Below are 23806 nucleotides of genomic sequence, written 5' to 3'. Positions count from 1 at the left end.
CCGTAGCCGAATGCGTGGGTGCGTGACTACAATTCGGAATTTGGAGCACGTAGGTTCGAATTTGCGTGAAACACCAAAATGAAGAAAAAGTTTTTTCTAATAGTGGTCGCCCCTCGCCAGGCAATGACAAACTTCCGCGAAAGTATTTCTGCCATGAAAAAGTTGCTCATAAAAAACCATCTGCCGTTCGGAGTCGGCGATTTGGGGAACGATATTTGTGGTACGCCACAAAAAAACGAGGAGGAGGTCCGTCAAACATCTAGAAGTGTACGCGCCAATTATTATTTTGCTTTTATTGTATGGTTAACATTTAAAAGAATACAGTGCAAAATTTTAACTGTAAAATTCAGCATCTACGTTATGGGAACGACCGAATCGGGAGTTAACTTTTCACCGGAATCTTAAAAAATGTTGAATGAGTGTTTTTTGTTTTTTTTTTAAATAAATGATCGGTTTTTATTTTATTATAAAGAGGAGAGTATGCCGTTAATAATGGAAAATAACATCAGGCAAATGACCACCACGACCACGCTTACAGGACAATATCCTTTTCATGAAATTTTGCAAAGTGGTTGCCCTATGTCCTCGAAAGCCTCACGAATTCCATCTTTGAGGTCTTGAATCGATCCTAGGCTGTTGGTGTAGACATTCTCTTTCACGTGACCCCAAAGAAAAAAGTTACAAGGTGTTAAATCCCATGATCTCGGTGGCCAATTGTGATCACCTCTTCGAGAGATAACTAGGTCCGGAAACTTTTCCCTTAACAGATCAATGGTTTCGTTACTTGTGTGGCACGTAGCGCCGTCTTGTTGAAAATAAACGTTGTCCAGATCAATACCACGCATTTCCAGCCATAAAAAATTGTTAATCATCTCTCGATAGCGATAGATAACACCTGTTATTGAAAAACCCTTTAATTGACAAACTTGACCTTCAGTGCGCTTGATTATAACGTGGTTTTTCGATTAATTTAAAGTTAAGGGCATATTTTCTTTCACTTATGGTTGTTGTTGTTGTAATAGCAGAAAATAATTGCCATCAACTTTTGGTGAATGCTGCTGTCCCTCCAGGACACTGGTCGGATATAATCCAGGTCGTTACGGTAACGTAGAACCGACTGTCGTGGGAACGTGGCACCTATGACTCTGTTGAATCCCACAGAACAAGTTTTGTTTCTTTTAATTAATGCTAGTTGCTTAACTAGTTATTAACTAGGACCTCCAGAAAACCCAATCCTTTCGAATAGTTTGAGCCAGGCGACCAAATTTAATTTACATACAACTGCAGTGATTTTTATATAGTATGTCTGATTTTGTAGTCAAGATGGGCAGTCAATCTCTTTTCTACTCTAAATCTTACCTTGCAGTTAGTGTAACACTTAAGGGGACAGATACCTGTAAACGGCCATATTTTCCCTGATTATCATTAAAATTATTTCAAATGAAGAAGTCAATAAATTTTTTTTTTATTGGGATACAGTTTATTTATGCATCAAAAAAATATAAAAATTTGTTTTTTTCTTTTAATCATCGGCGTCAGTGACTTGAATACAAAAAGCACATTTTTTTTTGTTTTTATTAATTTCATAATTTGTATTCGCGGAATAAAATGCTTAAAAAAAATGATTTTGGGACAAATTTTCCTACAATTTTTGCTTTGAAAAAATAATTTTCGAATTGTAAATTCACATAGAACGTAATATCATGCAAATGTAATATAATGTGCAAAATTTCAGGGAGATCGGTCGATAACTTTTCGAGCTATCGTGTACGCCAATTCGAAAAATAAAGTTTTGAGAAAAACGCGTCTAAAGTCGGCAAGGTAACTATGCCTCTCCCAGCGCTGGAACGCAAAGAATAGAGTCGTCACGGTTGACGATTTATGATATAAGAAATATTTGAATATGACATATTCTTTAAGGATTATATTAACATTTTATGAAAAAAAATTTATTTTTTTCGAAATTTTACAGGTATCTGTTCCCTTAAGTAGGAATAATGTGAGATATTCTCCGAAACTTGCAAAAATTAAAAAGTTAGTTAGCAGGATGCGCTCCAGCATATAAAACCAAATCAGCCACATGACGGAAAACATCTTTTAAAAGCAATGGGAATATATGTATACTGAAAATGTACATATTTTTGTTCATCTTATTTTATATTTCAACGCAAAATAAACTTCTATTTGGACTCCGGGCACACTTAATTTGCTCCCTTCTTATTCCATTATTGTAACCACCGCAACCATTGCATCTTTCTTTTGATTTTGAATTTGGTCAATGCCTTCCTAGCTCAATGCTCCATTATCTGCATCAGCATCCATTCAGGATATGATATTCAGACCTGAGTATTGGCTATAGGATCTGAGTATTGGCTATAGGATTTCAGGTGCTACGTAAGAATGATAGAAAGAAGTCATGAGGTGTGTTAAAAGCTCGGGACTTACTATTTCTTTCACGCTTGAGTGAAGTCTTTGACTCTAGTCAGCTTCAACCATTGGTATATGTAAACATACATACATACACACATCCTTTTATAGCATAAAAGCCGTAACATTGCAGATTTGGAAATTAGCTTTAACTTTAAATGCTCGCAATTGTTTTTCCCGACAATTAAAGGCGCCTGTTTAATAGCGCAGTTATATACCGCGTGTTCGTACGATTGGCCGCTATTGGCACCTCGATAAGGAGGCTTAGTGTTTCTTTTTCGATTCATGATGAAGAAATACTTACATAGATGACAGATCGTTTTTACGTAAAACTGTTGCGTAGCATTAGTGCGACCGATCGGAAAACTTCATTCCTTACTTCATTCAGACTTATATATTTCATACTCGTTAAGTTAGAATCGAATACACGATGTTTGCATTTTATACGTTATCTCACGCATAAAGCACTTACGGCCTGTGTATATGTTAAAATCTATATCTATGTATGCATGCATATACATATATACAAGTATATATTCATTATTTAAATAATTTCCAATAAATTATTCCCGAAATCTTATTTTACGCACTAATCATGCGACTCTGCTCTGCCTAAATACAGTCAAATGCATTGTTGTTGAAGAGAGCTTTATCATGCAGCCGCAAAGAGAGTGAGTGAGTGCCCTCACTGCTGCTGCCGTTGCCGAGCAAATGCGCCCCAATCGCTTTTGTGTGGGGGCCGTAAAGAAGTATACAAGACGAACTGGCTAGCGCAGAATTGAGTTGAAGTGAAGCCGTTGCCGAGTACAGTGAAGTAAAGCAATTTATCGGAATTTCGTTGACCGAAAAATTCTTCAAACGTATAAGTTTCAAAGAAAAAATGTAAATTTTCATAAAATAAGCCGTTAATTTCGAATGGAAATGAATGAAAAGTGTTTTGAAAAATGCTATAAGTGTTACAAGAATAAAAATAAGCGAATTTCCATTTGATTTGAGAGGGCAAGAAAATCCATAAAGCAAAAAATGATAAAATTTATCATACTATTTACCAAGCGATTGCACAAAGTTACTACCAAGCAGCCAAAGTCAATCGTCGTTCTTGTATACGAGCGCGTATATACACCTGCATATATTCAAATACATATTTACAAATTCGGGCATATGCATTTACGTACCTTCACCGTGTGGTCTAGCGAACGAGCGATGTCCCGAGCGTAACTATGTATAATGTTTGTTTGTTTATGCGTGCGTCTGCATACCCTGCGAGTCTCCACTCCGCGCCCCTTAACGTTGTGAGCTCTAACGAAAGGTGAAAAGTGATAAAAAAGAGAAAAATACTCTTACATAGACGAAAAATAGTGTGAGGAAAAATGAATGTTGTTGATTTTTCGGCGGCCGCGTTGGGGCTATCGGCGATAACAAAAACAACGGTAACTGCGATAAGATTGTTGTGCGCTCTCTTTAGCACGATTGGCTGTTTGCCCATTCGATTTCTTACCTACTACTATCTTTATATCTCTGTATGCACATACATATGTATGTATATGTGTTGAATGTTCGTGTGATAAAAGAAATGGTAGAGAGATACCTTGAACGAATGAAAAAAAAATGTGATAAAAGTCCAATGAGCATTTGAGGGTCTCACTGACATTGATAAACTAACTGATACATGCAATGGCAACGCTGCAGGGCGCACATGTTCGCACCACCCCCTCCGTTCGAATGATGTAAACCTACTTGTTATGTATGTATGCATCAAGTGGTGTGACGAACCGGGGGAGAATGATGGCCACATGTTCCAAAACGCTGCTTGACCCAGCAATAACATTATTGATTATTTCAGCGAAGCGGCGCATCATAAAACGGCTTGACACGCCACCTCCCCCACACAATTACATACATACATGCATATATATATATAAAATGCCGGCTGTCATGCCCTAAATCGTTTGTGGAAATGTATAAATACATATATTGTATGTATATACTCTGTACATATATATGTATGTATTATATGGTAGTAGCTACTCGCCGATCTATTTTGTACGAATATAAGTTGCTGCTGCCTATGCGCTCCCGCAATGCACGACAGCATACACAATCCCCCACCCGAATGCAACCACATACTGTGTTTTGTTGTTGCTATAGCGTTATTGGTGGTGGTCCGTGTTATGATGAGCGATTGTAAGTAAGCTCTCACATGGCTTTCGCCACGGTCTTTGCCGCACGACTTGTTGCGAATTCCTTGTGTTTCCTTTGGGCTTACATATGTACGTATACATAACCGTACATACACTCGTACATATTGCATATTAATCTCAGCAGCAGCAGCAGCAGCAAAAACAAATTTTGTAACGAACGAATGAGCGGAAATTATCGCTCATTCATTTTCGTTGCTCGACCACATGTCGACAGGTTCAGGATTGCACTATCCTTGTGCATGCAGCACTTCAGTACGATTCAGTTGGCTATCAAGTAGATATTTTTGTGGAAAATCAATTCGTCTTGAGTTGTAGACGTTGACGACGTCGATGAATATTATTATTGAGCCACTATCGAACCACTGTATTAGCATTCAATGTTCGGTGATTTGTGAACAAATTGAGCGAGTATTAGCACGGAATATGAAAAATTATTGAAAAGCAGATGCGCGAGTTTGTGAACAACTTTAGTGTCAATTCAATGAATAAAGTGAGTTATTTAGTTGGAAGTGTAGTGAAAAAGTGCTGTAAAGTGTGTGAAGTGGCTATTCCTTTGAGGACAACTGCATAGTTTTATTCCAATATTCAAATGGAGTGTGAACTCTCGCTTTTCAATCAAGCAAGTGACGGATATTGACAACTCTGGCGCGGTGACCCCACTTTTATTTTCTTAAACCCTGTTTTGAAGAAGTTCTTATTTGTTATTACCCTTCCAGGGCATGGTGTTCCATATATATTTTGCTGTCAGATCAGTTCATATCATAACTCCGGTTTTGAAATATTCTTAAGCCAACTTAAAGAACTAAAAGTGATGATTTGACAAAAAAAAACAACCATCAATGAACTGGTTTGTGATTTCAACAAAAATATACCTACTAAGACGGAAGCATCGCCGTAGCTTCCATTCCTTCTTCCGAGTCTACCATTCGGTACAACTCGTGTTCGAAACCCAGCGTGGACGTTAAACACCAAATGATAGAAACAGTTTTTTCATAGCGAACGCCCCTCAGCAGTCAAAGGCATACCCTCGAATGTGTTTTTGCCATGAGGCGAAATAAAATTGTAGGTCCTCCATTTGTGGAACAGCATCAACATGCACATGACAAAATTGGAGGAGTGCCTCGGCCAAACATCATACAAAGGAGATTTGAAGATAAATGCACTGATTTTTTAAAAAGTTCTGAAACAAGTTCGGTATTACTTTTGTGCCGGCCGCCGTAGCCGAATGGGTTGGTGCGCGACTATCATTCGGAATCAGAGAGATCGTAGGTTCGAATCTCTGAAACATAAAAATTAAGAAAAAGTCCTCATAAAAAATATCTGCCGTTCGGAGTCGGCTTGAAACTGTAGGTCCCTCCATTTGTGGAACAACATCAAGACGCACACCACAAACTGGAGGAGGAGCTCGGCCATACACCGAAAGAGGGTCTGGCCAGACTTTTTCGACTTTGGTCGTGAATTTTACCTGTGACTAACTAACGACTTGAGCTTGCAGGTTGCTTCCTAAAATTTAATTTTCTATCGATTTATGGATATGAACATACGAACATCTGGGGATCTCCTTCAGTTTTCGGCTCACCGACTACTGTAGTGTCTTTCAGGCTGAACTGATGGCAATAATGTAAGCCGCGACACTGATACAGTGTGATGAGATATCCGGAAATGATATCTACATTTTCACTGATAGCCAAGCGGCGATAAAATCCCTTACAAAATAGTCGACAACCTCTTAGGTAGTCTCGTAACGAGATGGCTGTTTCATTTCACCTAAAGGTAACCTGGGTTCTTGGCCATTGCGACATTGAGTGTAACCTGCAGAGCAAATGAACTAACGAGACTCGGTACCAAATTAACGGATGAGTACATAGACAATGACACAGGGATACCCTTACAAACATGCTACAAGCTACTCATCCTTGAAGAAATTGTAAGGAAAGCAAACGAAAGGTGGCGCAATGAAGCCACTTGCAAAATCGCCCGGCAGATCAAAAGTCAGTTATGACTGTCGTGAATCTCCAGGCGCTACGTCGTTCCATGTTTATTAATGATGATGTTTCTTTGGTTGCGGGTGGATCATATCGATCTGCAAATTTTGCATGTCGTTTGATCTCACCATCTACGATTCGTGATTGAGGAAATTTCATTCTTGACTGCACTCAGTGGTGTGAATACCAATTCCGCAAGAACGTTATTCAGTTCATCTCCTTTTTCGTTACCCTGAATGTCCCAATGTACCGGGCCTAGATTGAGGCAATGTTATTGTTTTTTGCTCAAGGTGGTAAGGCTATTCCTACACTGTTCCACCAGCTTATAGGTTTTTGTAGCCGAATCCAGTGTTTGAATTTCAGCTTGGCTATCCGAAAGAACTGTGATATCATATTTTCTTTAAAAGAGAAGTCTGCGATTAGTAGCCGACAAGTTTCCCCAATTGACAGTACTTTCGCTTGGAATATATTGAAGGTATTAGGAGGACGTATAGATTTTTCAATTCTAAATCTACTTGTATGATATATTCTCATAGACTGCTCCAAAACGACAATCCAGTTTAGAGCCACATCTGCATGCACTGTAGTGTCGAAGTTGTTTAGCGAGAATCCCTTACTCCATTCCGCCTGAGATGAAAGGAGAGTCGGGACGATGTAATCAGTCCTCTGTGAGCTGTAATGAGCTTTTCGCCATTATAGACTGGCATGGCCGTAAGTTTTTCCTTTCCAGCGAACCGCGAAACTTCTCTCCAAGGCGAATAAAATTATTTATGACGACTTCGTACTTATGCTCTCGCTAAAAGACTGCAGAACTATCATAGATATGCTGACAGGTCATAAACTATTGGCTGCACATGTGTACCAGACAGGGATTGCTAACACGGACAAATGCAGGAAATGCAGAGAGGATGTTGAGGAAACTTTAGAACACTCCCTGTGCGTTTGTCCGGCATTATTAAAAACTCGTTTAAAATGCCTGGGAGCCCCACTGTTTGAAGGTCTGGAGGACGTCTCAAAAGCGGATCTCCCAGCTCTGCTTAGATTCGCCAAAAGCGTTGACATCCTACTTTGATGTCTACTTTCAGTATTCATCAAACCGGTCTCCACCTGGTATAGATAGGGACCAAAAGGTCTATGCGTGGCTTAATGCCAACCAGGCTAACCTAATCTAACTTAATTTGTCATACCCTTGTTAGCGCACAGGTTGCAGGCCATGAAACACCTAAGATGGTGTATAGAATACCTTTTTTTATATCTAATATTGGCTGACTCCCAGGAGGCATTGGCGAGCTAACGCGTGCATTTCTACAGCGAAAAAGTTTGTCATAAAAGCCATCTAAATGGGGTGCCCTTCACGCGCATAGAAATAAAATCACAAAGGGAATCAATCTAAACTTGCCAAAGATGTTGCTTAATGCTTTTTATGCGTACAACTGGGCATATCAGCTGGAGACTCTAAGCAAATTAAATGTTACTTAAAGCAGTTGTGTTTAATATTATACTTAGGGGATTTTCCAATGGCAGTCCTTTTGGGAGCTCACCTTTTCGCAAACTTGGAAACAATTGCGTAATTCAGCAGTTTGGCCATTGCTGGTACTGGAATTAACTAAACTCATGGTGAAACGATTTTTAGGGGTGTACTACCTAGCATACCGTTACTCGGCTTTGAGCGAATTTGACAGATATGCCGACGTCTTTCAAACGAATGACGTAGAATCAAAAATTCCCCTCAAAAAAATTTTTTTCACCATACCTAACGAGCAGTCTTGGTATCTATCATTCTTGAACTAAACTACATATTTAGGTGAAATAAAAAGTACAATAAAAAGGTGAAAAAGAGAGAACAAAATTATTTCCAAATCGTACTCAACGATTTGATTCCACTTGAAATATTTGAGTCCAGTGGAGATGGCTGGTTCAATTGTGCCATTTATTTTCATGATGAAAAGATTTTTAATGGTGTGACCAATATCTGACCGTTAGCCGGCTCTCAGCGTATTTGACAGAATCAGCGGATGGGCTGACGTAACAGAAGTTATGAATCGGTTTGTTTACCAAAAAAAACTGAGATTGTGTTGGTGATATACGAAAAAAATTAACGCAATGTCACTTCGTCGCCGTCTGAATAACGACAGATTTGACGAGTGTGTGAATATGTGTGAAATTAACGTGCAGATTTTGGTTGGCGAATAGTCCCATGACGTGGCAGCCCATGGTGAAAAGATTTTTAGAGGTGTACTACCTAGCAGACGGGTCCGAGCGAATTTGACAGATATGCCGACGTCATTCGTTTTGTAGGCTCACTAAGCTAAAGCTAAATTTTGTGAAACACAAAACGAATGACGTAGATTCCAAAGTTCCCCTCAAACATTTTTTTTTCACCATACCTAACGAGCAAACCTTTCATCTATCATCCTTGCCGTGACTTGGTGGCCGAAGTTCCCGTCACAATTTTCTTTTTCACCATAGCTAATGACCGTCTTAGCCGAATGCGTTGGTGCGTGGCTAGCATTCGGAATTCCGAGAACGGAGGTTCAAATCTGCGTGAAACACCAAAATGAAGAAACATTTTTTTCTAATAGCGGTCGCTCCTCGGCAGGTAATGGCAAACCTCCGAGTGTATTTCTGCCATAAAAAAGCTGCTCATAAAAAACCATTTGCCGGAGTCGGCTTGAAACTGTAGGGCCTTCCATTTGTGGAACAACATCAAGACGCACGCCACAAATAGGTGGAGGAGTTTGGCGATAAACTGAAAAAGGGTGTAAGCGCCAAAATATAGTGGCCAAACCAAGTAATCTATCAGCCTTGTGTTATTTTGTATTCCCTTCTCGCTTGGAAAGTTTTCGAGGCTCGCAAAAAGTATTTTTCACAACAATTGTTGCAGTACTTTTTTCTGGCTGGAAAATATTTGATGTTCCATTTAACGCTTATAGCATTTTTTAAAAATACCTGTTAATCGTTGTGTTGTGGAATTGAAAAAATACCTAACTTAACTACGGGGTTAAGGACTAAGTATCAGTGAGCCAAGACAAACATACGTAAATGTTGTTTGTGTATACACAAAAAAAATATCTTATGCTATACAAAAGAAAAATAAGTCCATATCGCTGATGCGTTCGTGGCAAAAAACAAAAAACAAAAAAACAAGTTTCTTAATATCCGTAAAGCAAAAAAAAAAAAGACAAAAAAAAAATTTAAATAAAACTAAATTTAGTGAATATTAGTAAAAAATTATGAAGTAATAAATGAAACAAAACAAGAAATAAATGAAATCCAGAATGTTATATGAAATTTAAGTGCAAAATTAATAAATCTTAAAAAAAATGTATGCAAAAAAAAAAAAAAATATTTATACAAAAAAAAAAAATTATAAAAAAAAATTGTACCTATACAAAAACCAAAATTTCCAAATACAATAAACAAATCACGAGTAATCGATAATTCGCAAAAAGTGAAAGTGAAAGTGATTTTCCTTGCGAGTCGTTTCGTAAACTTCTCGATCGAACGTCTCTTTATTTATTATTGCAATTTATTTGTTGTTTTTGTTTCTGTGAACTTAATTTTATTTCTCATTTCTCTTCTAGTGATAGCTTCATAAAAGTATTACCAGTTGTACATCGTATATTGTATACCAAATTCTGGAATGCGTCTTAAGGCAAAAATAAAAAAATAGTTGCAAAAAAAAAAAAATAGAATCGCTCATTGAATTCAAAATTCCTTAAACTTAAGAGTAAAAAAAAAAGTTTAATAATATATATAGTTTACTTGGCTGTGTGAGCATATCATTATACATATGTATAAGTATTAGTGTGCATAACGTCTATTTGATAATCAGAGAATTGAAAAATCAGCTCACAATCGAACGCTTCTAGGCACGAGTAGTGAAAAAGTGTAAATAATCTGTGTCACTGTGTTTTTTGAAAGCGACAATCAGAGCAGCTCTTTCTCTCTCTCATTGTAAGTAGAAGATTGAGTGCACAACTTGCGTAGGAGCAGAAAGGGGAATTTTTGGAAATAACATACAGGCAAAAACAGGTAAGTCAAGTCAAGTAGAAAATATTGAAGATTAAATTATTGGAAAGTTTTAGTTTGTATATATCACTGCTACGAATCTTTTGCAAATATTGAGTGCGTATAAATGGAAAACCGTTATTTTTTTTTCAAAGTCTGAAGCTACATTGTGGCCTGCAACGCTAGTCGCAATTTTTTAAAATCTTTTTGAGTCGACATTTCATTCAAAGGGGCGAAAAATTAGATTACCTAAAAAAAGTGTAGTGATATAATTTTTATTTAAAATTATAAATAAAATAATGATATCATTTTTATATAAAATTATAAATAAAATTATATCTCTATAAAGATATAACTTTTTTTTTAAGTGTAGTGATATAATTTTTCGTCTCTTTGTATGAATGGCGACTAGAAAATGCCGTCTCAGAAAGAAGCGAAAAATTATATCACTTAAGAAAAAAAGTGTAGTGATATAATTTTTTGCCTTATATTTATAAAAAGTTTAAATCACTTAAAAAAAGTCTACTGAAATAGTTTTTCGCCTAAGGAAAAGCCGTTCTAAGCGAAAAATTAATATCACACATTTTTTTAGGTTTTCTGATTTTCCGCCATTCATACAAAAAGGCGAAAAATTATATCGTTACACTTTTTTTTAAGTGATATAATTTGTATGAATGGCGATAAATTAGATCAATTAAAAAAAGTGTAGTGATGTTAATTTTTCGCCTCTTCGTATGAATGGTAGAGCTGCTTAGGCGGCCAGCAGGCGAAAGTCGAAGGGCGCAATGTTGTCGTATGTGATGGGCTGGGTAATGCTTTACATTTGAGTGTTGTGTTAGTTGATTTTTGAAGTACGTTCACATTTGCATTAATTACCAATAAATCCATAAAGTTAATCTACCCGTTCACATATGGCAGATTACCAGAAAAATTGACAATAAAACATAATAAGTAATAAGAGGACACACGTTTATGGACACAAGCAAAGAGCTCGTTATAAATTAATTTAGACGATACAGTCACCGTTTTTTGGAAATTAATTTCCAGCGTAAAAGATTAAACTGGTTTTGAGCTCACAAAATAAAAATACCAACATTTTCAGATGATCGTGAAACGGACTGGTTGAAAACTAGTTCAAAACGAACTAGTTCAAAAAGGACTACATCAAAAACTCCCGCGTATTTAAACAGCTTTTAAGATTGTAAAAAACTATATTAGGTGATTACTTTTGGCCATTTGTGGTACAATATCAAGCCGCACACCACAAATTCGAGCAGGAGCTCGGCGGAGTATGTGCATGGTGATTATATATGTATATATATGTATATGTAGATATATATAGAAAATTCATTTGAATATACAATAAAAAAATTTTAATAACAAAAAAAATAAAATTAATTAACAAAAAAAAAAAAAATGTATTGCGGATTATTCCGTTCTTGGTATTAAAAGAGAGAGATTTTGTTCGCGCGGACTATGCCGTTCTTGGGATAAGAGAGGGTCTCTGTTCGCGGATTATTCCGTCTTATGATGCAAAAGGGTTATAAAAAAATAAAATAAAAATTTATTCGGCAATATTTAAAATGCGTTTCATTTAAATGGGGAATTTCCGATAATTTTTTAACAAAAATATGTAAACTCTTTGCTCGTTTTTCGTTGCCTGTTTTTCTCTACAATACTCATCAAGTTGTTGAAATACTTAATAGAGCAAACATCATGACTTACACGCCTACGAAAAAAAAACCAAAAAAAAACAAAACACTTCTAATCCCAAGAAAGCTCTCCAAGCGCTGCTATTTAGTGTTCTCTAAGCCATACAATTAGATGATCAGCAAACAAAATTCAGAACTTATGAAATACACAACTCAACGAATTAGCAAATATACTAGCACATACCTACATAAATACATATTTTTGTTTAAACAGGTTCAGTTCGTTTCATCATGCCTTGGAGCCATTAATACGACAGCTGTTAAAGAAGTTACAGGCGTCGCGAAAAACTCGAAAATTATTATTTTCCTGTTGTGGTTGTTTCTATAGCAATTTCTCGCTAAAAAGTGATGGCGGCAGAGATTGTTGTTTTTGTCGTGAAATCAAAGTTGCTGTGCGGTGTAAAGTATATCTAAACGAGCTAAATAACAATAAAAAAGAGAAGAGGAAGAGCAAAAAGCAGCGAAAAAATGTAATCTACATTTAAGCGCTACGCAATGAAATGCACGCACACACACACACCCCCCCCTTATTAAATCCATCATTGCTTATGGAGGAGATCTGCGTTGAGTGTTCATGTTCGTGTTCTTCTCCTTCCCATGTGTGTGTGTATAAGTGCCGAGGAGTTACTGTCGTTTTATCTTCTACTCACCGGTTAAGTTCGTTTATATTCTTGTTAAACGCTCTTCATGCATACACAAACACATACACATACATTTCGTTGCGTTGTTGCTTTCTGTTGTATATATCCACTTGTACATACACATTCGCATATATATAAATATTTGGCATTTTAATAATTCTCCCTAATGCTAAACTCATTTCAAAAATTTTTAATGGATATATACAATTTTATTTAAAAGTTTTATATTTTCGAGCCACTTATTATGGGCGCCGTTATGATGGTTCATCAACACTGTTATTCACATCAAATTTGCAATATTTGGCACAAAAATCATTACAAAGTCAGCGAGCGACAAGATGTCGGAAAATGGGCTAAATATGATCAGGGACAAATTACAATTTATGAGCTTTCAGCTAAACATTCTTCATGCCTACGCACAACTACATACATACATACATATTTGCACATTGGTATCCTGCAGTGAAACACCAAAAAAGTCGGAAAAAGCACTAGTGGTACACTGGTATTTAATGATTGATATGTAACTAGTCCGAAAATGGCACAATAAGTAGGTAGATGAAAAGGTTGAAGTGCTAGTCTGGCACTCCTCAGCACAGAAGCGCTGTTTCGAAACCATTTTGAGACCTCCAACAGGCAGATATCTACAGCCAGCCAGAGCTGCTGTTATGATGGAGATGATTGATGGGATTTAGATTGGTGCACTGTCCCAGGCTGTCGAAGAAAGGAGCACCCTTATTGACTTTAATCGTCTAGCTGCCAAGCCCGGAGATTTGTCGAAGAAAGTGCTCAACAGTCTCCTTCTCTGAAAGGTCTCCACAGTTTCTGCAATGGGGGTTAAATGTTAACCTTAGCTTTTCCGCGTGTGTGCCGCTACGAGTTTGGAAATTGAATGGTGAGGAGTCCAAAGGACTTTCTGAGTCCTTCGTCCATTGGGTTTTCCAAAGGGTTTTCGGAAAACCCCATGAGGAAATGGAGCTCCATCTTTTCTGCGCTTTCCTGAGAAATAAGTTGTGCAGTTTCCCTTTAACAACTGTCAGGGGGATGCCGATGACCGGGTAGGAGGCCTCTGAGGCTAATTTAGTCCCCTTCCTGGCAATCTCATCAGCAATTTCATTTCCCTTTATGTTGCTATGTCCTGTAACTCAGTTTGGAGAAATGTTACCCGCACACCCAAGAGATTTGATCTCCTCCTTACAGGAGTTTACTAGTTTCGCTCTGCACCATGACGTTGTCAAAGCCTTAATCGCGGCTTGGCTATGGGAGAAAATGTTAATATCTCCCTCCCTTACGCTTTTCCTAAGCACTTTGCATGCCTGCAGGATCGCAAAGACTTCTGCTTGAAAAAGACTTCTGCTGAAAAGACGGCAGTTTAAAGTAAATAGATAGAGAAAAACCCCTGCTCCGACTCCCGATTCCATTTTGGAAGCGTCAGTGAAGACAGACGTGCCAGCTTCGCTGCAGATTTTCCCCTCGATCCAACTCTACTTACGCAGAAAGTTTGCCCTAGCACGACCCTAAAACTCTAGTTTGCGGTTAGAGAGACCTGTTCGAAGTTCGGAGAAATACGGTGTTAACTGCCTGAAAATGTTACCATGCCCCTTGAGAGATTGCGTCCAGCGGCCAACCTCCTTTAACCCGATTGCACTTTGAGCTGCGATGGAAAAAACGAAATAAGAAAAACAAATTTTTCCGTAAGTTTAAAAATTGTTAAAAATGTAGCTTTCTTTGCTTTGCATAAAGTAAAGTAAAGAAGCAGAAATTCATCTACTTGGGAACATTTTTACACAGAAACTACGTTAAAAGCTTCGAAGAAAGTTAAAAATCTAATCCAAAAGCGTATTGAAATTTGGTAAATTCGAAGGAATTTGTTTGCAATATTGCTGCTCCTAATTTTCCTTCTGATGCCGCTAATCTCTTTGCTGAGCTTTTAAGTCCAATTTCGCATCTGCCTCCGACAGTGATGAAAATGTTTCTTTCGATTTATGATCTGAAAGTACCGGGAATGTTTAAATAAAACAAAATATGACCCGTTTGAGGCTTGATCAGTCAACACACATGTGCCAACGTTTAACCCAGTCCTCCATGCACCCCTGGTCGGCCGACGAAGGGAGCCTTCAGCTCCTTCGTCACATTCTCTTTGATCTCCTCTATCGACTGAAATCTCCTTCCACGAAGTGGTAACTTCAACTTGGGAAACAAAAAGAAGTCGCACGGGGCCATATTAGGTGAATTCGATGCTTGCACGATGGTATTTACTTGGTGTTTGGTCAAATAATCCAGCACAATTTTGTGCTCGGTGCGATGGCACGTTATCATCATGCAAAATCCAAGAATTGTTTGCCTACATTTCCGGCCGGCCAGACAGACACTAATAATCCGATGACGCTAAAAAGTCACAGATGTGTGTCTTACAGTCCTAACAACATAAGAAAAAAATATGGGCAGGTTCCCACGTGCGCGGTTCCTTTAAATTAAACATTCCCGGTACTTTTTGATCATAGGGTATACAACCATCTATTGATGTCGGCAAGCTAAATAGTATTGTCTACTGAAGATGCCTTTAGCAGCATTACTTGACTTAAACCCTCCTCAAACACTAATGCTCGTGGTTTGTCTACGGTGGTATTCCTCGCTGTTGTTGATCTTTAACAAATCACTAACTTTGGATACTTTTTCGGATGTCTGTAAATTGGCTTTCATTTCATCTATTTTTGAGAGCGGTTATAAAACGATATTTGTAACTATAGGTCATTTCAAAGCTTTCCGCCACTGCAAAACTTTTTGAAGCTTTAATCCAGGACAAATTGCTTTTTGCTTTGCGATATCATCTGCGTATCCAATTAGGTACTATTGGGCATTTATATATTGAATACCTCGTCGTAGCTGATGTTCCATAAGTCTGGACCAAGGATTGATTCTTGTGCCGCTCTTGATGTGACATCTATACTGCGGGCACCCTCTGGAGTTTGATAGACGAGTTTACGGTCTCGCAAATAATTCCTCCTTATCCGCTGTAAGGTATGCCGGAATTTTCAACCTTAGTTTTAAGGCCGCTAAAATGTCCGCCCATCTTACACTATTGAAAGCGTTCCTTATATCTAAGGAGGCAAGGAGGGCGGGCTATGCTTGTGGATTGTATGTTGCCCTATTGCGTTGCGTTCTACGCTATTTATAACAGTTTCGATTGTTCTTATTATAGGCTTTTTGCTTCTAAAACCCTGCTGCCTTGCTGATAGTCCTCCGGCATTATTTATGGCTGCGATCTGTCGAGGCTTGATCAGTCTTTCAAGGAGCTTGCCTCCTGAGTCGAGCATATATAATGGTTGATATGCTGATGGGAGGTTCGGGTTGCCTTTTCCTTTGCTTCTTGGCACGAGCTGCTGCTTTTTCCAGATTTCTGGGAAAATTCCAGCTCTTCGACAAGCGTTGTTCATGTCTAGTACGACTTGTGGGCTCATTTTTGCGATCTCCTTGAACACTTCTGCTGGTACGTTATTTGGTCCTGGTGTCGAGACATAATTTGACATGAACACGCCTGCAAATAAGTTAGCTGCTTCGACGGGTGTACTTGCAAATGTATTATCCAACATTTATTCCTGCCTGTTTTATTTACTTTTTTTTTTGTGTGGAAAGATAAAGGATTTTTATTTATTGTACTTGAATTCTTTTACTTTTGATAACCGGTAATGAAAAATGCTTTTATTCAATCCTTGGAGTGACAGCAATTTTGAAATATTTATGTATTTATTTTTTCTTTCTATTAATGCATAGAGAATGTGAGACTAATACTTTTAACAAATCTCAGGCTGCTAAAAAACTGTATAACATTTTGAATTATACTTAAAAATGGTTTTTATTGTGTGCTCACGAATTTGTTTTATTTTTTAATTACGCTTTTTAATTCGTGGTTTTGGTCCATAAATGGACTAGTACTTTTTGAACTAGTATGAAACTAGTTTTTTGTCTTTTCGTCTTTTAGTTGCACTTTTTATTCGCAAATTAGTGGTTTTGGTCCATAAATGGACTAGTATTTTTTGAACTAGTATGAGACTAGTTTTTTTGTATTTTCGTCTTTTAATTGCACTTTTTATTCGCAAATTAGTGGTTTTGGTCCATAAATGGACTAGTACTTTTTGAACTAGTATGGTACCAGTTTTTTGTCTTTTCGTCTTTTAATTGCACTTTTATTCGCAAATTAGTGGTTTTGGTCCATAAATGGACTAGTATTTTTTGAACTAGTATGAGACTAGTATATTTCTGATCGAAATCTGACAATTAACATTTCGACGCACCGCGCCATGTAAAAAATTCTAGTTGTTAGAATGGAAAAAATATGGGGGCCTGACTAGTTGGGGCTGCAGTTGATGCTAATTTGCTACCAGTGCATTTGACTACAGGGTACATGCGGACAAACATACATACATATTTATATACATACATCCCCATATACATATATACACGTGCACAGCGTATGTGTGTGTTTGCCGTACTTATTCATTTACGAATTTAGCTACTCCCTTGAGCACTTTCGTGACATTACCCAAGGGAGTTGAAGCGCTGGCACTCGCTTGATAGCTTTTTGGTAGTTTTCGTAGAATGTGCAGATGTATGAATGCAAGTATTTAACCGAACTCAGCTGCAAGATTAACGTATTGTTCATTGCTCGTCGTTTAACGTTGGTGGTTTGGGAATTGGGAGGAATTTTCGTCTTGACTGTGTGGCTACATATACATACACAAGTATTCAAATACAGGGTGTTTGGTGGCGGAATTAGCAAGTGAATTATAATTAAAAATGCATTTCTAATTAATCCTTTTGCATCACCGCGCGATGTACTCGAAATACCTTGCGTCAGCAAGACTTTTACAATTTGTGCTAATGAAAAAGAATCTTACAGAATCTTACCAAAATTATTTACTTTCCTCAAACTTTAACAAGAAAATATGTAATTTATTGCGGATTATTCTGTTTTTGGTGATAAGAGAGAGTTTTTGTTCGCTCTGACTATTCCGCTCTTGGTGATAAGAGAGCGGGGTATCGTTCCCGGATTATTCCGTCGAATGATGCAAATGGGTCAAATTACGAAAAAGACAATTAAGAATTTTATTTTTTTTTAATTATTGCCTCTAAATGGTGACCGGAACGTCGAAATATTGGTTATCTGAAAAGAAATTGCCGATTTTTTTAAAAGAAAGTAAATACATTTTTATTAAAACTTAGAATGAACTTTAATCAATTATATATTTTCCATTTTGTTCGAACACCTTTTGCCATCTTTCCGGCAAATTCATTATTCCGCGCTCATAGAACTTCTGGCTTTTATTTGCAAAAAAACTGCATCAAGTGCGATTTTATAGCCTCGTCATTGCCGAAAGTTTTACCATTTAATCTTTGCAGGACGATCGAAACAAATGGTAGTCTGACGGTGCAAGATCAGGGCTAAATGGTGCATGCATCAAAAGTTTCCAGCCAAGCTCTCTCAGTTTTTGGGGAATGACTAAAGATGTATGCGGTCTAGCGTTGTCCTGATGAAATATGACACCTTTACGATTGATCAGTTCTGGTTGCTTCTCGTTGATGACTGTATTCAATTTGTCCAATTGTTGGCAGTAGACATCCGAATTAATCGTTTGGTTCCTCTGAAGCAGCTCAAAATATACTACACCCTTCCAGTCCCACCAAACTGACAGCTTAATCTTCTTTTGGTGAATATCAGTGGTTGAAGTGGTTTGTGGCGCTTCATCATGCTAGAACTATGATTGCTTTCGATTGACGTTATTGTAAACAATTCATTTTTCATCACCAGTAATAATCCGCTTCAAAAACTAATCGACTTCATGGCGTTTAAGATGCATATCACAAGCGTTGATTCGGTTTGTTAAATGATGAATGTGGTACCCAAATATCAAGCTTTTTTACCAGTTCAAGACTCTTTTATATGCTAATGAATGGTTCATGTTGGTATATTTAACTTCTATCCAATATCACGCAAAGTTACATAATGATCCAATTCGATTAAAGCCCTGATAACGTCTTCATCGACATCACTTGGCCGAGCTGAACGTGGCTCATCTTTGAGTGAAAAGTCTCCAGAACGGAATTTGATAAACAAATTTCGACACTGTCTTTCTTTTCAGGCTTTATCACTATACAAATCACGCAACTTTTTAGCAACCTTCTGTGCGCTTTTTCCTTTATGGAAATAATAAAGTAAAATATGACGAAAATGCTCTTTTGTGGGCTCCATATTAAAATTGACGCCAAACAAACAAATAGGTATAAACAAAATTGCGCACACTTTTTTTCTAAAGCAAGCTAAAACTGACAGCTAATAACTGTCAAAAGAAATAATTAAAATAAATAGTTCAAAACAATTACCAACGCCATTTATATGTAAAATCGGCATTACTTTCCGGACAACCCAATACATTCTCGAAATCTGGCTTCCGTACTCCGTGCCATTCCTTAGAGATGTGATGCCATGATGCCATTAACTTCGCGATCGATATTTGCTTTTAGAGCTGAAATGGTCGCTGAATTTGTTTCTTAGACTTTACTTTTGAGATACCCCCACAGAAAAACGTCCACAATGGCAAGTTTGGCCAACCTAGATGGCCAAGATATATCGCCGTAACGGGTTGTTAGTTCGTTAGAGAAGAAACCACGCAGTATCGTCATGGCCTCTCTGGCCGTGTGCGGCGTGGCGCCATCTTGCAGGCACCATGTGTGTGTACTGAGGGAAGGATGTTCTCTCTCTCACTCTTTCTCTGTCTCTGTCTCTCTCTCATCCTCTCTCACTCTTTCTCCCTCTGTCTCTTTCTCTCTCTGTTTCTCTCTCTCCCTCTCCCTCTTTGTCTAGTCCCTATTTGCGGTCGACACTTCTTGTCCTCATGCGCGGGGCTCCTCTGTCCTACGTCGTCACCTCATCAAGGTACTGCTCTCTTATGTCCCTTTGTATCGCATTTAGCCTGGTCGATTGTGATCTTCTTCCAGTTCATGTTGACTCAGTTATGTTCATGGCGAGTTTGACGATGTGCCCTTCGTCTCTACGCATTACGTGTCTATACTATCTTAGCCTGCCTTCTCTCATTTTCTCCGAGATTGACGCATTTTTCATATCTTCTCTTAGTTTGATGTTCTTCACTTTGTCCACGTGCGTTATTCCTGTTGCCCAGCGAAGTATTTTCATTTCCGCCACGTACATCTTCGGGTTGTGCTTAGCTTGCGTTGCTAAACATTTCGACCCGTACAGCATCACTGGTCTCATAGGTAGGTATTCGGTTTCCTTCACATTTATGCGCATTCCGTTGTTTTTGCTTGTCCTCGACGATTTTCAAAATGGAAAAGATACGGTCGAATTATTCCATTGCTTGAGAATGCGCACCAAACCGTCACTTTGGGACTGTAAAGTGGATCTTGATAGCGGGTTCTGTCCTTTAGATGACCAATAACGGCAAGTTTGCTTATTTGTTCTTCCATTTACATGACAATGCGCTTCATCACTCCAAAATATAACCTTTATCAGTCGAAATCGCATCAACTGTGTCTCGCTGAAATTTCTCCATTCCAAATTCCTAGATCCTTCCTCAATATTTCATACACAATAGTTTTGCCAAGTCGCAGTACAACCGGCAGTCGCTCTCTTGCGCACGGACTATCGTGAATTATCGTGCAAACTTGTAGCGCAGAGTTCAATATTTTCTTTTGTTCCTGATGTCCGGGTGGGAGCGAATCCAATCTTCACTTGTGGCATCATGTAAACGTCGAATATGGTAACGTGAACAAAATCTACGACGAGCACACGAATCATTGGCCTAACCCGCGCGAATACTAAAGCAAACGCGTTCCCTTCCCGCTCATACTCTCAGCGGTTAGGGAGAAACTTTAATCTTAAGATTTAGTTCTGCCACCGGACACCCTGTATATGTGCATGTATTTTGTGTTTCTATGTATTTGAAATGTTCAATATTTATACACATACCTGTTACATCAAATTTGCTCTGTCTAGCACGACAGCTGTACTGCCGAAATTATGGTACGAGCAATTCTGCCCTGCCCGGGCAATAAGTGATTAGCAGTAATGCCAGATACAAATCCTCTACACCTGGCTGCTTAGAGTAGAGCTATAAATACAGCATGCCGATGTTGTAGGCTGCTCGAAAATCTCAGTATTGTTAACAGTGCCGGAGTGAGCAGAGATGACAGTCTCTCTGGTAATCAATTTGTCACTGGAAGGAGGAGGAGGAGGTGGCTATAGACGTTCAGCCTCTGAAGCAATGAGTTCATATGATATTTGTTATGCGTTTAGAATGGCACAGTGCGTAACGAAATGTCATGTGGATGTTCTAGCCCCCTAATTCATCGGGTAATAAAAAGGCTGATAAACTAGCAAGAATAGAGTCAGCCTAGAACTGAGCGGCACTCGGTTGTAGGATAGCCATTTATTGCCATGTAAATGATTACGATTAATGGCACAGTATAAAATGTGCTTCGGCACTCCTGACTTTGAAATTGAAATTTAAAAAAGGCGAGCCAAGAAGCACCAAGAGAATGGTAACTCCCTAAACACTTAGGCTAAAAAGCCCATTGCATTCGAAGCTCTGAAAGGGTATTTAGTGAAGGAAGAAAGGAAAGGAGTGAAAGAAAGAAAGAGATAGGATAGAATATGGACAGAGATAGCTCGATTCTGAGAATTTCCCTAATTCTTTGGCAAATTTGAAAATATGCTCCAGTTTGAGAGAGCGGAGAATAGGAAACAAACGTCGTACCTTGCTTTAGCAAAGGCAGGTCACTCACAGAGAAAATGCTTAGTGCTATCCGCCTCGTCCCGGCAAGGCAGGCAAATCGGGTCCTAAATGATTCAAATGGTGGTCATATGCTGACTCCTTTTGTTATAATACCGACCATCAGCCGCAGATCTTTTCTTCCGAGTTTTAGAAGAAAGTTCTGCTATTTTCTTTTCGGGCTAGTCACAAAACACTCTGCAGTTTTGCAGCGTTCTAGCCTGGACCATTGCTCTTTATGTAAATGGCATACAAAAGCGTTGATCCAATTCATGATTCCTGTAGAACTGATTTCGGTAATTGGCTCGGGTCGGTGTGGGGTAACCGCTGATCTGTAAGCACTTCATTGGCAATTTCATTTCCTTGAACCCAGCGGTGTCTGGGAACCCAAATAAGTACAAGTTTATTCCGTCTTGTAACAGAATTAAGTTTCTTCTTACATTCTTGAAAATCTTTGAGGTTTGCTTTGCGTTTTCCAGGTCCTTCAGTGCAGCTTGACTGTCACTAGATAGACAGTGTTTCCCGCTCCATCTCGACTTAGGCAGCATCAAGTTTATGTTCACCTCGCGCAGACGTAGTTGAAAAACTATTCTTGGCTTGATCATGACATCTAATCCGCTAATCGAGTAAATCTACAGAATCGAGATTAAATATATTTACTTGCTGCTGTCCTGATCTCCTCGTGGAACATAGAGCCTGCATTGGAGATACTACTTTTTGTATATGTATTGCGCCTGAAAAGTGAAGAGAGCTCGATCTAGTGGACCTTATTTGCTATACTTGAGCAACTCTCTGTTAAAATTGATCTTCAGAGTCTTTTGGAAGCCCAGTGTGTTGAGTGTTCGAAGACTTTAAAGGAGATTGCCTGTATTTTGTGCCGTCGATTACCATAAAATAACTTAGTATCTCGAGACAACTTAGGAAAGACGAAAGAATTGCGATGTCAAGCTCGCTCCCTCAGTGATTGGGTGTCTGATCTGACCGTAACTAAGGCTAATCGAGTTTTTGCAAGTTCAATATATAGCGAACGATTGAAGAGCAGTGCTGGTCACTGGTTACTTAATGCAAAATGGCGTTGCGACGATTCATCAAGCATCTTGTCCTCGGCTAACGGTATTCTATTCCCAAAACGGAAATCATCTCCTTAAATAAGTGTTGTCAGAGAGGCCTGCGCAAATACCCTTAATGGTCTTTCGGAATCCACCTTCGTGGAGTCTTCGAGATGCGCTTTGAAGAATTTTAAGATTTTGTGACGATTTCTCACAAAACTAGTTTTTCTGGAAAATAGAGTCTCGCTGACTTTTAAGACTTCACAGTAACCGAATGTTAGTCTTAATGAAAGAATAATGGGTAAAAAGTGAGAACTGTGACCACCCTAAAATTAAAATTCAGACGTAAACTTTTAATTTGCTGATACAAGCATTTTTTTTGTCCCCTTTAGCAAAATCTTTTGCCGGCTCTTGTTAGTTTTTACTGTAGCTCAGTGTAATTAATGCATAATTCTCAAAAAAAAAATCTTTTCGTTTGAATGGCTTTACCAATAAATATCTGTCTCTGTTATTTTTTCATCGCTTTATTTAATTACGAAGCTAAAATATATTCTGGTTTTCTTTTTTATTCTTGTTGGACTGACAATCTCGAATATGATTGATGAGTCTTGTTCTGCATTAAAGTAGCGCCTGTGCTGAAGTTTTGTTTTATAAATCAGCTAAGATTTTTTGAGAATTCAGTAAGAAATACGAATTTTTTTCGTTGCCAAATTATGGCTATTTTTAATAAAAATTTAAATAAAGAACGTGACTTTGATGTTAGATAACTTTTAAATACATTTTTTAATGTGAAAATCATGGAAAATTGGAAATTCCGAAATCATTGATAAAAAACTAACCGGAATTATTGATAAAAAACACGCTGGATGGGGTAGCCAGCACCAGCAAAGGACTTTCCCTAGTTTTCCGGGGACTTCGGGGGTATCTGTTCGAGGACCCTCCACTAGGCCTAAACGGCAGGCAGGGCAAAGCAAACGGTCCTTGTCTGATCTTC

At 38.2% G+C, this 23806-nt stretch overlaps 1 long non-coding RNA gene across 1 annotated transcript in view; it reads left to right on the top strand.

Annotated features, from left to right (window-relative positions):
- Positions 1-3168: 3168 nt before the first annotated feature.
- Positions 3169-23806, top strand: part of LOC128866974 (uncharacterized) — an 81012-nt gene continuing 60374 nt past the window's right edge. Inside the window, exons 1-2 of the long non-coding RNA XR_008454973.1 lie at positions 3169-3309; positions 10198-10648. This is a non-coding gene — a long non-coding RNA (uncharacterized LOC128866974). The remainder of the gene's footprint in view (positions 3310-10197; positions 10649-23806) is intronic.

Source organism: Anastrepha ludens, chromosome 6, assembly GCF_028408465.1.
Source record: "Anastrepha ludens isolate Willacy chromosome 6, idAnaLude1.1, whole genome shotgun sequence".
Lineage (NCBI taxonomy): Eukaryota > Metazoa > Arthropoda > Insecta > Diptera > Tephritidae > Anastrepha > Anastrepha ludens.
The sequence above is the reverse complement of the archived record's forward strand: the minus strand, read 5'-3'. Positions and strand labels throughout refer to the sequence as shown.